The sequence below is a fragment of the Rattus norvegicus genome, chromosome 5 (genome assembly GCF_036323735.1).
Source record: "Rattus norvegicus strain BN/NHsdMcwi chromosome 5, GRCr8, whole genome shotgun sequence".
Taxonomy (NCBI): domain Eukaryota; kingdom Metazoa; phylum Chordata; class Mammalia; order Rodentia; family Muridae; genus Rattus; species Rattus norvegicus.
The window spans coordinates 63,200,428-63,215,213 of record NC_086023.1 but is presented as its reverse complement, the minus strand read 5'-3'; the positions used below and the strand labels follow the sequence as shown (position 1 = coordinate 63,215,213).

At 42.0% G+C, this 14,786-nt stretch overlaps 1 protein-coding gene across 6 annotated transcripts in view; it reads left to right on the top strand.

Moving 5' to 3' along the window:
* Rnf38 (ring finger protein 38) overlaps window positions 1-14,786 on the top strand; it is a 108,632-nt gene that overhangs the window by 47,925 nt on the left and 45,921 nt on the right. The window lies entirely within an intron of this gene.

Genomic DNA, 14,786 nt, shown 5'->3' with positions numbered 1-14,786 from the left:
TTGTTTCGTTGTGGGTTGGTTTTTGTTTTCGTTTTAGGCACCGTCTCACTATGCAGCCATAGCATGGAACTTGCTGTATAAGACCAGGCGTGGCCTTGAACTCAGACACCAGCCGGCCCCTGCTTCCCAAATTCTAAGGTTAAAAGAGTGAGCCACCATGCCTGGCCATTGTGTTGTTTTTGCTTGTGTTCTTTTCATCTCTAACAAAACCTGCTTTTAGCTTGGCATGGTAGTTCTCTGTAATCCTAGTGTTTAGGAGGTAGCAACAGGAGGACTCAAGGGCTTCTCTACTACTTCATAGCAAGTTTTAATCAATCTGGGCTGTGTAAGACCTTTTTAATATCAAAAATAAAGGGGGAAAACCTGAGAAACTTGCCTTGGGGTTCTTTCTAGTGTTCCCTTCCAGTAGATTCCCTAGGTCTGGATGTGTTTTGAATATGTGGCTCTGATCTGGATGAAATTAAACTTAGTTTTTCACTCCTTCCATGAGTGACAGCTGTCAGATCAACCCATGCCTTCTTTTTCCTTACTTTGATCAAGAACCTCTCTTCTGTTGGAGATGAGAAGTTAGTTCATCGCTGAGACTTTCCAAACGTTGCATTGTAATTGTTCTGTCTGTTGGCCTTGTAGCTTTCCAGAGTCTTTTCATGTTAGAGTCACCCAGAGGCATGGGCTTCATTTTTAATTTTCATAGGGAGAACATGGAAAGCGACTTCCTAAGATCTAATATGCCACAGTTTAGAAACAAGCGTGTGAAAATGAGGCAGATGGATGCCGAAGATGCAACATCACATTGTCAGCAATCGCAGGGAGCTGCTTGAGGTTCCGTTTCTGCTCCTGCCTCGCCTGGTTTACAGAAACCAGGATGAGTTGCCTGGCCATAGAGTCTGGGGATGAGATTCTTTCTCACTTATTTTCCATCTCCCTCAAAGGAGTTCTCATTTTTCAATTCTTAATGACTTTTTTTTTTTGTGCTTTAAACAATTAGAACACCCCCTACCATATAGGGAGGGGAGGATAGAATTATGTTTCGTCAGCATACCAAAGGGCATCTGGACTGTTATCCCATATTCCCTGCCTGCTGTGTGTACACTGTTTCTCAGAGCAGAATGAGAGGATTTTCTTTCTTTCTTTTTTTATTAGATTTTTTTTATTTACATTTCACAAGTTATTCCCTTTCCCGGTTTCCCGTCCATAAGCCCCCATTCCCTTCCCCTCCCCTTCTTCTATAAGGGTGTTCCAATCCTACCCCCGCAAAAGAATTTTCTTGACTATGCACTTGTAACTTATTCTATTGAGTTGAACCAGCAAATAGTATTTGATTGTAGCTATGTGTCTACCAATAGGGAATATATCAGGATGCAAGATGGATACAATTTCCTGTTTTTTCATGATTTTACAGTATAACTAGGCAAAACAGGTAAACAAATATAAATGTCAATTATATAGTGTGTTAGAGTAAGATATAGTAATAACTAGATAAGAGAAAAGGCAGGACTAAATGTCATGACACAGCCTTTAATCCCAGCATTAGGAGGTATAGACAGGCAGGTTCCAGGCCAGCCTGGTTAACATAGCAAGTTTCAGGCCAGCCAGGGCTACATAGTGGGATCCTGTTTCAATTAAAAAACATTGATTATGGTGAGTGGAGTGGGGTCCATCAGAGGTGGAGGATACAGATGGTAGCTTTTACTATTTTATTTTGGTATTGCATTATTCTCATCTTTCAATTCACTTTTATTGGGGGAAGTGTGTGGAGGTCAGGACAGCTCTGGGGAGTTGGTGCTCTTCTACCTTTCATGAGGTGCAGGGCTCAGGCTTGGCTGGCAAGTGCCCTTAGCTCCTGCCATCTGCTGGCCTTGTTTGGCCTCATCTTTTCTCATTCCATCTCATCCAGCTGCTCTCACCTTACATGTTTGAGGAGACAGGGACTCAGACCCCACTGTTATATGACAAAACTGCCTGGGGAGATGAAACACACATCTGCGTACTCACCCCAGATGGGGAACCCACGGCAGACAGAAGCAATAGCAATGGTTTGTAATGTTTGGAGAGTCTCTGGGACAACCTTGCCCAGAACTCAAGAGGGCTTCTCATGCCTCAGGGTTGGGGTTTTATTAAGTGGTTTTTGCTCTTAGAGGGAGCATCGTCAGCCTAGATGAGAACATTTCACTTAAATTACATATGTATATTTATACAAACTGTATATTATAGCTTTTTAAGGTTAATAGTATGAGTCTTTATGACTTTTTAAAACATCCTTACTGCTATTTTATCCCCCCCCCATCTTCCTTTGCCCTCTCTCATTAGGCCCCCTTTATTTTTCCATTTCCCTGATCAGATAGATTACTTGTACCTTGCTATGCCCCTGTCTGTTGCTCCACTCACACCTTCCTGGGCAGTGGTCTCCTCTCACTTCCCGGGTTTCTGCAGTTGTCCCGGATGTGTTCTCACAGCTGATGATGTGGAGCTAGGAGTCTCAGATGAAAGACCATTCAGTGTTCATTGTTCTGGGTCTGGCTCGCCTCCCTCAGTGTCAGCTTTTCCAGTCCTGTCCATTTCCCTGCAGAGTCAGAGGAATGGCCCCAGTGTGTGTGCACATTTTCTTACCTGTCTGTGGACTGAAGAACTTCGGGTGGTTCCCATTTCCGAGCTGTTGTGAGCAGAGCAGCAGTGGCATGGCTGAGCAGTGTCTCACAGTTGAATGTTGAGTCCCTGACGTTGTCAAGGAGTGGTTAGCTGGTATAGTCTGTCACGCAGCACATTTATTTTGACTCTATGAGAGCTCTCCACCCTGACTTCCAGGGCAGCTGAGGAGTTTGTGCATGGGGTCCCTCCTTCTCCCACACTCCCTCTCAGTGTCACTTGTTGTCTTTGCCATTCAGAGTCTGGTGAGATGAAGTCTTAGAGTTGTTCCCACTTACTTGCATTTTCCTAATTGCAAATTGGGAAATTTTTGAGATATTTCTTAGCTATTTTTTTCTTACTTTGTGAACACCTTGTTCTCAAAAGTACTTAAATGTAGCTATTCTTATGTTTATTCAAAACAGTATGATGTGTGAACTCATTAAATGAACTGGTTTATATATTCCATTTTAGCTACCAATAGCTTGAATTTTTCCCATTTTCTTCTCTCCCCTTGTCACTCTCCACCCCCTTTGAAAGACAGATAGACTAAGTGAACTTAGTGCGTGGTGGACAGCTGTGAGCCTGTCTCCCATGCAGCTCAGTTTTCTCATTGCTGTGTGTTCAGTTCCTTACTGGGCTTTGTCAGCTTCTGCCACTTCCATTTTTCAAAAAGCTTTATTTGTCTAACACATTAGAAAACAGGTCTGTGGAACCAATTGTTCCGGTGCCAGGTTCGTTCTGGTGCCAGGTTTGCAGTGGTTTGGCAGAAGAGTGTGTGTGTGTGTGTGTGTGTGTGTGTGTGTGTGTGTGTGTGTGTGTGTCTGTCTGTCTGTCTGTCTGTCTGTATGTATGTATGTATGTATGTGTCTGTCTGTCTAATCTGTCTATCTGCCTGTCTGTCTGTCTGTAATAAGGACTCTTGAGCTAGGACAGTAATAGATTTGTAGGGTTTAGTATTTCCTTAGTCATCAGGATCCATACTTACCATCCCTTCTGGGAGCCAAGGGCTTGTGTCCTGCTGTGCTGTCATTTCCCCCTCCACAGGTCTTCAATCTTCCCATGAGGCACCAACATAGAACTGCCTTAAAGACTGCCCATATTTTGTACCCAAAGCTTAGAGTTGCACCCACTTCCCTTCACTCTCACCTGTGGTACTTCACCTTATTCTCCAGGGAGATTCCTTGGTCTGACCAGTGCAAATCCCACACACTCCAGAGTCCACTCTGAGCACCACTCACTGAGTCCTGACTGGGGTGGCCAAAAAATGACGAAGGGACACACACACACACACACACACACACACACACACACACAGAGAGAGAGAGAGAGAGAGAGAGAGACAGAGACAGAGACAGAGACAGAGACAGAGACAGAGACAGAGACAGAGACAGATCTGGTTGGCACTGCGTGAGCATGTAAGACACCAGTTAATGCTCTAACAACCAGGGACTTTAGTACAACATGGGAGGGTTAGCTAACCTCAGTTGGAGGCCACTGCAGTCTCAGGTTTCGGTCATCGGTCATCGATGGGGAGGAGGCTGCAGCTGATGCTTTCCACTCACTGGTGGGTCATTCCTAAATACACGCACTTGGACCAGAGGAAGCCTTTGCCATCCCCTGAGCCTCAGCTGGGGAGACTGCCATTCCCATGGTTCTGAGGCTTTGGAGTCCTCGATGTGGCACACACACTAGCATTCCATCTGGATTCACTCAGAATGTCATCATTCCTCCTTACACACTCACCCAGGACTCTCTCCTCTCTCTGCATCATCTTGGCAGGTAGCAGTTTTGTTGCTAATTAATACAGCTTAGGAATGCCTTTATTAAGGCAGTCACAGGTTGGTAGTGAGAAAAACTACCTGTGTTGGATAGTATCTGAGGTTCTCGCTAGGTGTAGCAGTTCTAAATGGAGGGCAGGCAGGAGCTGAGGGTACCTGGGCTGTCAACCCACTAACAGTCAGGAGAGTGCTAGCTAAGGAACCATTTCAACAACCCCCAAAATTGTATGAAGGCAGCCTCTTAGGGACATGTGTGTTGTTCATGAATCTTGAAGTCCCTTGATTATATAAAGTTTCATTAGCTTAAAAATCAATTTGAAAAATTGAAGCAGTGTTTATCCATTTTAAAAAGCAGTTAGGAGTAGGGTAGATACCTTGTCTGAAGTGATTAGACTGGAAATGATTCAGATTTTAGAATATTTCACAGACTTCCTTCTCGGACATAGTTAATCTACATGTTGTTTACCTTGTATTTAGAGTGTGTACGTCTGCATGTGTGGGTGTGCACCAGGCATCTTTACCAATTAAGCAAGTTTGTTGCCAGCCCCTCTGAAATTTTTGAGTACGTCAATGGCTCGATAGGGGAAAGTAAGTACTTCTGAGAAACTGAGCTGGAATTCCAAGAACTGGTATAAAATGGCTACTATGGTGGTGCATATCTGTATCCCTGCCACAGCTGAATCCAGCATCCCCATGGGAGGATCCATACCACATGAGATGACGTGGCAGGAAAGAGAACCCCCCACCCCCTCAGAGCAAAGTAAACTGAGACCCAAATCCCCAGGGTTCTCAGGGTTCTGCATGTGTTCCTCAACCCTAGCCCCTCATATGCACCCACTTACACACATACACACACTCACTCATACACAGAGCCCAATCACTCAGACCCACACACAGTGACTCACACACACTCATGCACACACGCATCCAAGTCACTCACATACTCACCTACTTACACACGCACGCACACACACAGCCCAATCACTCACACTGACCCAGACACACTCATCCCTAAAGTTTTGGTTCTTTTTTTTTTTTTTTTTTTTTCTCGGAGCTGGGGACTGAACCCAGGGCCTTGTGCTTCCTAGGTAAGCGCTCTACCACTGAGCTAAATCCCCAGCCCCACCCAAAGTTTTTTAAAAGTGATTTATTTAGATTTTTAGTATAGAGCTGCTAAATAAAAATTGTAGAAATAAAATGTGTAATTTTAAGTCAAAAGAGGAAAGCAGACGGTGCCAGAAAGCCTCACTCATCCGTGAGACTTTAAGTAACGTCTAAAGTGTGGGATATGAATGAAGGCAAACAAGTAGAATGACAGTGCAGAGCTGGCTGTTATAGAAGATGTGAGCCCAGGGTGGTTTATTAGGTAGTAGACTTTGTTAAAGAGCAGATTCTCAGCCCTGTGTTTTCTACAAGAAATAGACATACAACAAAATGGCACAAAAATTGATCATTCCAGATAAGCAAGGAGAAGGCATGTGTGCCGGGTGTGATGCCCTGCACTCGGGAAGCTAAGGCAGGGGACTGGGGACTGCGAGGACAGCCTGTGCTGCATGAGCCTGTGGCTCGGGACGATAAGCTAAGATAGCATGTGGGTGTGAGCACAAAGAACGTGAAAGGCCCCTTTTTTGGACAGAATCTCATGTGACTTCGGTTGGTGGTCAATTTCTTAGAATTCTCCCTCAGCCTCTCAAGTGTAAGAATTAAAGAGTGTCTCATGCTACCCAAATAAAGGCGACATTTTTAGTAGGATTAATATAAATTATTAATCTGTACAAAAGCATAGTTAATGTAGGACCATGAACCAAAATATATTTGATATTAGGGCACATATTTTCTGTTAATGGTTAGTGGCTCATAACTAACCCCCCAAGGCATGTCATAGAAAATTCTAATTTTGTTTCTGCCTTCGAGCTGGCCATAAAGGAAATTTTTGACCTACTTTATGTGATACAAGGGCCTTCATTCTCCAAAACCACGAGGAAGGGCATGCGTAAGAATTTGGAGAAAGTTTTCAACCAGCAGTAGCTCTTCAGTATACCTCACTGACTACGGCATTGCTGCTGTACAAGTTAAGACTACCCGAGATCTGAGCAACCAGGCCGAGACTTAATAACGTTAGGGAATGGTCGCCCATGCTTTTGTCATTCTCCCACAGTGATATCCCTGAGAGAAACCAGTGGCCAGGCTTGGAGTACTTCCAAATAGAACACTTTTGTAGAGCATTCACCCAGAGGGTAGGGAAGCTCTGTGTCCCTTTCCTCAGTCTCAGCCTGTCATCTCTTTGTCTCTATTCTTTTTGATTCGAAGCTAAGCATGTGTTTCTCTGAGTTCTGTAATCCAGTTAAGTAAATTTATCAAACCAGGGAGTGGATCGTGGGCAACCTAGTGTATAGCTGGGTGTTCAGAAGCACAGGTCACAAATTGAGACTTGTGCCAGCATCTAATATGTGAAGTGTGCACATCATTTCTCTCAGCTTGTGACTGAGTATCTGACCTCTTACATCAAACCAGCAATAGGTTCTAGGGGGCTACCCACATGCTGTCATGTGATCACAGCATGCCTCTCTGCTAAGAAAGACCCGAAGACCTCCTCTAGACAGCTCAGATGGAGTGTTGTGTAATTTAACATGATTGCAGGAATGACATCACCTCATTTTTGCCATGTTCTTCTAGCTAGACATCAGCCACAGGTTTCCAGTGTGCTCCAGTGAGAGGGGATTCCACAAGAGCAGTGGCTCATTAGTGACCACCTCAGGAGATGCCCATAGTTGAAGGGGGGAAATTGAGATAAAGAATTTGAGTAATACAACTCGCAAGCTGATATATTAGTACCTATAATGTTTATTTAACATGTTAAAATTTTAGCCACAACTTTATTGAGAGGTAATTCATCTGGCATAAAACATAGCGCTTTACAGTGTGTGTGTGTGTGTGTGTGTGTGTGTGTGTGTGTGTGTGTGTATACACATACCATGATGAAGGTCAGATGACAGCTTTCAGGTCTAAGCTATCTCCTTTTACCATGTGGGCCCAAGAATCAAACTGAAGTTGTCAGGCTTGGTGGTGAGTCCTTTATCCATGTAGTCATCCAGCTGGCCTGTTTTTTAGGATTTTCAAAAACATGTACAACTAGATCCTCACCATCTGATTTTAGAACATCCTCAAAATCTACCCCACACCTCTCACCCCCATCCATCAACAGACAAACTTGTCTTAGTTAGGGTTTTACTGCTGTGAAAAGAAACCATGACCAAGGCAACTCTTACAAAGAACAACATTTAATTGGGGCTGGCTTACAGGTTCAGAGGTTCAGTCTGCCATCATCAAGGCTGAAGCATGGCAGTATCCAGGAAGGCATTGTTCAGGAGAAGCTGAGAGTTCTGCATCTCCATCTGAAGGCTGCTAGCAGAATACTCACTTCCAGGCAGCTAGGATGAGGGTCTTATAACCCACACCCACAGTGACACACCTACTCCAGCAGAGCCATACCGTCTAATAGTGCCATTACCTGGGCCAGGCATAGACAAACCATCACAGAACCCAAATCCATGATCTGTAGCAGTCACCTATCCTTCATTTCCTTAGTTACTAACAACTGCAAGGAGATGTTTTATCTTCTGAGGTCCTATGGGTAGAACCCAGGTTTTTGTGAATACTAGGCTAATAGTCTACCTGACCCTCTTTCAGTAATACATAGATTTTATATAGTATGCAACCTTTTGTGTCTGGCTTTTCTCACTGTGCGATCCTTTCAAGGTTTACACTACAGCATAGATGAGTACTTTATGTCGTTTAATGGGTGAATAATATTTTCTTGCACAGCTAGAACACTTTATTTGCTCATCAGTTGGTAGACATTAGGATTGTTTCAATATTGTAATATGATAATGATACTGTGAACATTTGCATGTATTTGTTTCTTGGTCACATGATAGATTTTTTTTTTTTCGGAGCTGGGGACCGAACCCAGGGCCTTGCGCTTCCTAGGTAAGCGCTCTACCACTGAGCTAAATCCCCAGCCCCCACATGATAGATTTTTAATATTTTCAGGAACTAACACTTTTCCAAAGGGCTATCTATACCCTTTATATTCCCATCATGAGTGTATGAGCAGTCACATTTTCCTACTTCCATGCCACATGTTTAGAGTATCGTTTTGTTTTTTTTGCCTGTTTTTGAGACAAGGTTTTTCTGTGTAGCCTTGGCTGACCTGAAATTCATGTTTAAAACCAGGTTGTATATGTATACAAAAGAATTGTTTTAAAATAAATTTCTTTATGGTTTATTTTCACACACACACACACACACACACACACACACACACACACACACCCAAGCTGACCTGAACTAAGAGATATTCTGCCACTGCCTCCCAAGTGGTGGCATTAAAGGTACATGCTACCACTGCCCAACTCAGATTATGTTTTAAGTTCTAGTCATTCTAGTGATTGAGAAGTAGCATAATTAACTTTATTGTATTGCCAGTAATGAACAATGCTGAACGTTTTCCTGCTCTTTCTGTCACTGTGGCAGAATCCCTTGACAAGACAACTCAAGGGAAAAAGGATACTTTGTTCCACAGTGGGAGTAGATCATGGTGGAGAGGTCACAGCTGCAGGAACATAACAGCTGGTCATATTGTATTCATAGTCAAGAAACAATGACAGATGAATGACTTGCTCAACTAATTTTTTACTTTTATGCAACCAAGGGAATAGTGCCACCCACAGTGGGTTGATCTTTTACCTCCATTATTCTAATAAGATAATTCCCTACAGGTATGTCCAGAAACTCATCTCTCAAGTGATTCTAAATCTTACCAAGTTGATTATTTTTCCAATAGAGATATATGTGCTTTGGTGCACATGTGGAGATCAGAGATCAGTTTTCAGGAGTTAGTTCTCTCCTTCTACAATGTGAATCCTTAGACTCAAACCCCGCTTGTCAGATTTGGCAACTTAATGTTCTGTTGGTTTTACATAATCTTTTTTGGCCTACATGGAATTTATATGAAATTTATTTGATATTTGACATCATGCAAGTGGGTTTTTATTTTTTTTAAACATGGATTCTCACCTAGTTTTACTGTAAAATAGCTGAGGTATTGGAAGTAAGATATCGATAGATATCTTAAGATTGTTGTTGGCATTTTTGTCAGTCTTTAAACTATTGTTTGTTACATGACATTTATAAGGATGTCGGGACAAGAAATTGGAAGAAATAGTCATTTAGGATTTCTCTTGCTATGATAAAACATCATAAACAAAAACAATTTGGGGAGGAAAGGATTTTGTTTTGTTATAGAGGATCTTTTTGTGTATCTAACAAGCCTCGGGAACTGAGAATTATTTCTCAGTCTGTTCTATAAATTTCTCTCTTTTAAAATTTATTCTTCTCTCATATAATCCGTCCCAGCTGTGTCCTTCTCTCCTCCTAGAAAGGATTTACCTTACAGTCTGCAGTCCACCATCCAAGTCAGAGCAAGGGACTCAAGACAGAATTGGAGACAGGAACTGAATGTTTTGTTTTATTTTGTTTTGTTTTGTTTTTTCCCTGGAGCTGGGGACCGAACCCAGGGCCTTGCTCTTGCTAGGCAAGCGCTCTACCACTGAGCTAAATCCCCAACCCCCTGGAGACAGGAACTGAAGCAGAACCCAGAGAGTAAATGCCTACTGGCTTGCTTCTCCTGGCTTGTTCAGTCTGCTTTCTTATAGCACCCAAGACCACCAGCCCAGGGCTGTTATAGTCCACAAGGAGCTGGGCCTCTCACATCCTTAAAAAAGCAAGGGGAATGTACAACAGGCTTGCCTAGAGGTCAGTCTGGTGGTGCATTTTGTCAACTGAGGTTCCTTCTTCCAAAATGATTCTAGCTCGTGCTATAAAACTAGCCAGAACACATGAGTCTTTTCATCAAAATAAAAATTGTTGAGAAAAACAAAAACATTAGCTAAAACAGGGGGACAGATTTTAAAAATATTTTTATTTACCCTATTAAAAATTGTACTCTTTTAAGCATTTTTATTTAAGGTTTCGATTTGTGTGTAATTAGAATTCTGCTTAGGCAACATTTCTTGAGATGAAACCTGGAAAGGTCTGTAGAGTGTGGCATAGACAGGAGGCAGCAGGCTTTGTGACTGTGTACTGAACATCACAGATGTCTATACAGTCACTCAGGGTTGGCTGCATTATAAAAATGTATCAGTAGCAGGAGCCACTGTCAGTTGATGAGCGAGTTAAGTTACATTTCCTGTGTGTATGATACTAGGATTCTCTGTCGCAGTGTGTGTCAGCTGGACTAGTTGTGATTATGCAGATACATGAGGTGCACTAAGATTCCCTAGGGAAAGCTTGTTTCTTCTCAGACACAGTGCAGTAACAAGGTGTTGCTGTGGGCCAGTCGACCAAGAGCATGCAATAGTCTTGTATCCAGAACCTTCCAAGGAGCTCATTTCCATGCACTTCATTCAGTGATTACTTTTTTCCATGGTCATCCCTAAAACCGAGGAGCTACTGTCCATGCTGCTCTCTGCTCCTTGATTTTTTTTAAAAAAGATTTTATTTATTTTATGTGAGTACACTGTTGCTGTTTTCATGCACACCAGAAGAGAACATCAGATCCCATCACAGATGGTTGTGAGCCACCATGTATGTCGTTGCTGGGAATTGAACTCAGGACCTCCAGGAAGAGCTGTCAGTGCTCTTAACCACTGAGCTATCTTTCCAGCCCCTTGATTTTTACTTAGACAAGCATGCTTGTAAGTAAATTCATTTCACTCCCTATTTTACTGACTTTGATTACATTTTTCCTTAATGTCTGGCTGCTTCTGGCTAGTTTCATCAGTGTCTCCTCCTCAGGTATTTCTGGATCTCTGTCCTGAGTGTCTGGATTATCTTTCCAGCAGGTCCTGTAACCTGGGGTCTTTTGCTTACTAGCTTTTACAGCAAGTTGCTGTTTACATTGGTTCCCTGAGTCCTTTTAGCTTAAGTGTGGACCCAGTCCCTAGGTTACTGCAGTTCATATAAACCACAGTAAAGCCACTGGGATTTAACAGATGGACATTATAACGAAGAGAACTTATAATTTGGGTATGAAATTTGACTGTTTGAAAAGTAAACTGGGCTGAATTCAGCTTCAGGGCTTTTCTCCTTGACCTCAGGCTCAGGCTTGGCTTGCTGCAGTCCCTGGGGTTATCCTTTCTTTGCATAAGAGTACCCTTAAATGAACACTGCCATTTTCTACTACAGAATACACACTAAATGCTGTGCATTTACTCTTGGTTGCAGTAAAAAAAAAATAAAAATGTGCAGTCTTTTAGGAGGCAATACAGAGTATATCTAGAAAAACTGTGAAACACATATTCTTTGAACAGCAACTCCATCGCTACAAATTTGCTTTTATGGATATATTTTCAAATGTATGCCAAACTACACATTATACAAGACTTCTCACGCTGTCTTTATGGATGTATTTGTTTGTGCTACTTTATTGGGTTCTTACGTATATTACCCTTCCAACCCTTCCTCCACCCTAATCCCTTCCAACACCATACTAGGTAGGGGAGAAAGATTACAGGGGTTGGGGGTGTAGACCTCTTTAGTCTGCTTACTGCTGTCCAAGGTCCTTGCAGAAGCTCCAGTCATAGTCTCTTACTGCAGCGGTGGGAACCAGCAGCCTCCTCCTCAGAGTAGCCAGGGCCCCTCTTGGGGTTCTGGCACTTATACCCTCTGAAAAGTTCCCAGAATTCCAAAGGTAAACTGTCTGCAGCTGGGCAAAAATCACACCCCTCCTAGTACATGAGACAAATCATAGATACCTGGGATTAAAACAAAAACATATTCATAGTGAATTTTAAAGAAATCAACTTTTCATGTTTACAATAGTGGAACACTAAAATTAAAATTTAACACATCTGTCGTTAGTTTCTTCCTGTGTATATAGTTGTATATCTGTAACCTCTGTGCTCTAATGGGGAAAGGAAAGGAGACAAGAGAACCCCTAGAAGCTTTTGGACCCATCTTCCTGACATAGGCAACCGCAAAAACAAAAGACCACATTACCCAACATGGGTGCTGTGCTCTCATATATAGTGAATGCACACAGATACACACAAAAAGACATTTTAAAAGGACAGGCAGATCATGTAAGGTCTGCTTCAGGGTCAATTCCTGCCCACACATACTGTCCCTGAGAGGATTATGCTGCACCATTCGTGCTTGTGCTCTTGGCTCTTTGTGTCTCATATGCTGTCAGTCTCTGTTTTTCTGTCCTGTTGGTCCAGGATATGCAGATTTGGTCTTTTTTCCCCCAGGCTAATACAGCTTCTCAGTCAAGGTTTTCTTTCACCCCTGTCTCAGCTCCACTGCCATATTTTTTTTCATTATACCACCTCTGTAGTCTCTCAGTGCACAATTGGAACAGCCAAAGCATAGTAGGTCCCTGACTGCTAAGACTTTGAGTGGGCCTGGATTTGGATGGGTCTTTGCTGCCCCCTTCTGGTTTTTAGAAGCTCTAATTGAAAGTTGCTGCTAATTACACTTTTCTGTGCACATTTCTGGGTGAAACTGTATATATGGATTGTTTTGTAGTTGATCCAATCTTGGCCTGCTTGTAGATGCTCCAGGCTGTTTTATTCAGCCATTACATTTCTTTCACTTAATTTTAGTGGAAAAAATATTTGTAGGGAAGAGAGTGAGCAAAACAAGTTTTTATAAGATTTATTTATTATTTACAAGTACACTGTAGCTGTCTTCAGACACACCAGAAGAGGGCATCAGATCCCATTACAGATGGTTGCGAGCCACATGTGGTTGCTGGGATTTGAACTTAGGATCTCTGGAAGAGCAGTCAGTGCTCTTAACAGCTAAGCCATCTCTCCAGCCCGTAAAACAATCTTTATAAAAAGTTTTGAAGTATTTTGTTGTTGGTGGGTTTATTTTCCTGTCTCCCCTCCCCCTTCCCTTAGTTTTTATGCCCTATTTCTCTTTAGGAGCTTGCCTGCTGAAAAAATGGAATTACTTCAGTGAGATATTTACTTATCAATTAGAATATTGACAACATGTGGCGTGTAGTCTTGCAATCTCTTGCCAGATTCCATTAAGACTCAGCATTGGCTTTAGGAAGTTTACTTTGTGGGCAGATACATAACTGCAAGGCAGAGTAGTTAATACATTAGAGCACAAGAAAGGCCACTAGCTCAGGAATCACTGGGCTAGTTGGATTGGCCTTAACATCAGGGCATCTGCAGTGGATGTGAAGACAGCAGTTTAATTGCTGACAATGTTAATTGTCAGAAATCAGAGGTTTCCAATAATGATGCCTGATCCCGTGTCTCCTTAGGTAGGTTTCTCCATATGAATGTTTCTTCAGTGTTAGGACTTTTTTTTTTTTCTTTTAAGTTTTGAGACAGGCTCTTGGTATGCAACCTTGGCTGGCCTAGAACTCACTCTGTAGACCAGACTCAACTTGATTTCACGGAGATCTACTTATCTTTGCTTCCCAAGTGCTGGCATGAGAAAGAAGTGTGGCATTATGCCTGGTTAGACAAGTGGTTCAAAAGCATTTTAAAATCATGTGTTTAATGTCTTAAAACAGGAAATGACCTTTGAATTTTTTGCCATCCAGCATAGACACCTGTGACGAGTAGAAATAACTGTCTTCAAGGAGCTCACAGTTCCATGGAGGAAATAAATATTTCATAAAATTGCATTTTTATTATAGAAGTATTTAAACAGATAAGAACTTCTGTAGCCATAGTCTTTTTTTATAGAACAGGTCTTCAGATAACCATTATTGTGATATCCTTTAGCATAAAGTAAAGCAAATTGACCTGAACAACAAACAAATTTTACATTTACCATTCATAGAAGTAAGAGCACTTCTCCAAGCTTGTAGTTGTTATGTATGTACTTGGAAATATATTTATAATGCTTTCCAATTCACATGATTGGAATGTAGTTTTTCTAAAAGCAGCTTGTGAGATCTTCATGTCTTTGGGTCTGTATGTCAGTCTGCCCTAATATTACAGTTTTCTTCTTAGTTAGAAAAAAAGGCTAACATTCTTGCTCTTCCTCTCTTCCCTTTTTGTCCCTTCCCTCCCTATTCCCCTCCCAGCTCTCTCTCCCTATGTGCTCATGGCCTCTACTTTTTTCTCTCTCTCTGTCTCTACTACTCTTCAACTCTTCTGCTCCATGCCCTAAACAAACTCTATTCTATATATAAAAAAAAAGAGCTAAGAATCTAAAAAATTTTAATTCCACATATAGATTGATAGTGAATTTTCCAAATGTTTAAAGAAGGTATAACAGTGGTCCTACAGTTCTTCCTTCATTTCTAGAGCACAGGAAAGTGGGGGAGAGACTGACTCTGATATTTTCTAA